The following is a 3,169-nucleotide window of genomic DNA, read 5'->3' as shown; positions in this document are numbered from 1 at the left end:
ATATCTTTCATGCTGAGATCTAAATTTTCAAGTCGAGATGCGAAATTGATATCTGGTTAATGGTTTATGATTCGTGGCGGTTTAAAGCATTCATTTTTTTTGAAAATTCTCAATTGCTGGATATCGTTTTTGTCATTCTAAGAGCATTGTGATTTAGCTGATGATAGATGATTGCTGTTTATGGTCCATATTTTTATATCATTTAACAAGTAATCGTTTTAACCACAATCTCTTAAGGCACTGGTCTGCTCAATTAATCAAATCATTTTAGTGCTTATCTTGGTCGTGTCTCGTGTCTCCCAACCAACTGGTCGACAGTTGGTCTCATCATCTCACAGGGACTACCCCCCTTAGCCACGGGAGACAGGCTTAAACGGAGGGATCGGAGATCAGAGTGACAGCCCCCGGTCTGAGCGTTGTCGTGCCAATCCGCGCGACAACAGTTACCATGGAAATTGTGGGTGCTATAATTGGAGCAGCAATAAATGAATGGATTAGTGATTCCTATGGATGTAAGCTGGCAATAGTTATAGTTGATTTATTTTTTATTGTTGGAACAATTGCTATCGCTGCTCCTCCAGATCCATATGTTCTCATAGTTGGCAGGTTGTTGGTGGGGCTAGGTTTTGGTATTGCATCAATTACTGCTCCTATTTATATTGCAGAAGCTTCACCTTCTAAAATAAGGGGAGCACTAGTGAGTACAAATACACTCATGACTACTAGGGGTCAGTTCCTATCATATCTTGTGAATCTAACATTTACTGAGGTAAGAAGCCTTGTTATTGTTTGTCAAATTGTCTATTGATTTGTCATTGGCTGCACAAAGTAGCATGAAACAAGTGCCTTGAGAATTAGTGGGTATCCCTATCATTTATCCAACAAATTCTGTATCAAATATTCAGCTCATAGTCTGCATTTCTCCTCTAGCTGCTGAAATATTTCTAAACCACATAATTTGCCTAGCCTAAATTCTATGCAAAGTTGCTTCATTTTCTCGGTTTTGATTTAAGGGACACCTTGATGCTTGCATGTTTTTTGGAGTAAAGGCGGTGTTCATTGGAGGATACTTTAATCACTTGAATATGTTTTTTTGCTTTGTAGGTGTCAGGGACATCACAGTGGATGCTAGGTGCAACAAGGTTACCAACCCTCTTACAACTTGTATTGATGTTGTTCTTGCCAGAATCTCCACATTGGCTCTTTATGAAGGTTTAGTTAGTCTGCATACAATTTCTGTTTTTAATCAAATGTAAAGACATTTCTTTAGAATGGACCTACAACTTATTCATGTTTTCTTTCAACACAGAAAAATCAAGTTAAGGGTGTTGCAGTTCTAGAACAGATATATGATGTGAAATTCCAATAGCGGAATCCTATTGCAGCAACTGGAAATTATTATCCTAATTGATAATTTTATTTAACAATTTTTATGCAGTTTGCTACAACAAATACTGAATAAATCACACGGTAACCTTCACAAATAAAAACTGCAGAAAATAAATAGTGCTGGAACTAAGGAAATACTAGCACACACACATAGAATTTACATCGTTGTTTTTGGACAAAAGTCCCAGGAAAAACGCAATGCAGGAAACCAGTGCAGCAGATGAGGGTTTTATTTTATTATGCAGCAGTGAAAATTTGAGTACATCTATGAATGCCCAACTGGCAATCCAAACAACAAGAATATCTGGGCAAAATTATTGAAGGAAATTACCCTACCGCCACAACCAATCCCGACACGACCTACCTTCGGAAAACTCTGTCTCTTGGACTTCTGCGTTATCCTTTGCGCTTCTCTGCGTAGTCCCTATGACGTCATGCCTCCAACCAGTCTCTAATGAAGTCATTCTGCCTGCCTTTGCTGAGGAAATCGTGTCTCCGGCACTCTGAAACTGAGAACGAATTTTTCCTCAACTAAATCAAACTGTCAATCTGAAGCAACTACGAAGTCCTCTACGCCGCCTCACTCGGAATAACTCGGCCATCTTGTTGCTGCCTCTCCGGATCTAGAAAACTTCCTCCGGACTCACTATCCCTACCTATCACTCACTGCTTCAATCTCTGGCTCTCCAACAGCTGACTGCTGCTACTGTGGAAATTGATCTGCAAAGGAAATCGAATTTCAGGTGTTCTCAAGTGTGTTCTCCAAGTGCCCATCGACTTCTTCTTATAATCCACTATTAGAGCACCAACGACCAAGATTAGAACTTAATTGATGGCTAGGATCATCTTGGAATCGATTTGTGTGAGTTTCTAGATGATCCTCACCTTGACCTAATTAATATTGATTAATTAACCAATTTTCCTAAGTTTAGACTTAGGAAAGTCACTTCTAGGTGGAATTTCCAGAAAGGATTTTTGAGTCTTGGAGATTTCATGTATTCTAGCCTCTCCACCAAACTTCGTGGCTAGAACCACTGTTCATAATATCGGCTATATATCGACGATATTCGAAAATATCACGATATTTTCGGCAAAACAATATATTGTCGAGAAAATATCGCGATATTTTCAGCAAAACGATATATCGCCAAAATATTGGCAAAATATCGTGATATTTTGAAAATATCAGCTATGTTTAAAAATTTGAAAAAATTATTTTTTATGCTTGCCGATATTCGCCAATATTTTGTCGATATTTTCGCCGATATTGCCGATAAGATGTTTTCTAGACCCTCACCGATATTTTGCCGATACCGATATTATCAACACTGGCTAGAACACATCCGATGCTACAAAAACTTGCATATGACCCTAATTGTCTGAGGAGTGAGATCGAATAGCTATCATATGTTGTTGAAAAGGACCTTAATGGGAGGGATTCCAGTGGAAATATATCATAAAAACTTAATGGGAGGTATTCCAGTGGAAATATATCATACCTAGACTTGTTCAAGTCCAAAGAAGTAAGACATGCTTTATTTACTGGAGTGGCTTTTTAGGTATACAGCTACAAAGACTTTGTATCTTATTCTTCAAGAATAATTGATGTGCCTTGTAGTCATTTTTAATTATTTTGATCATGGCATGCATCATGAATGGATGATAACGCAATGTTATAATCTTTTTTCAACAATGACAAAAGTTGTATTCACAGCAGGAAAAAACATGTAGGCACCCCACCTCCCCCCCAGGACTTATACCCGTAGGTCGTCTTCTAGCT

General features: G+C 38.3%; 1 pseudogene; it reads left to right on the top strand.

Moving 5' to 3' along the window:
• The first annotated feature begins 448 nt into the window (after positions 1–448).
• On the top strand, positions 449–1,218 carry LOC149241926 (inositol transporter 1 pseudogene; annotated as a pseudogene).
• Positions 1,219–3,169: the final 1,951 nt, after the last annotated feature.

The sequence above is a fragment of the Pinus tabuliformis genome, chromosome 8, assembly GCF_031772625.1.
Source record: "Pinus tabuliformis cultivar Carrire ecotype Pingquan chromosome 8, CPIR1, whole genome shotgun sequence".
Taxonomy (NCBI): domain Eukaryota; kingdom Viridiplantae; phylum Streptophyta; class Pinopsida; order Pinales; family Pinaceae; genus Pinus; species Pinus tabuliformis.
This window is presented reverse-complemented; position numbering and strand designations above follow the sequence as displayed.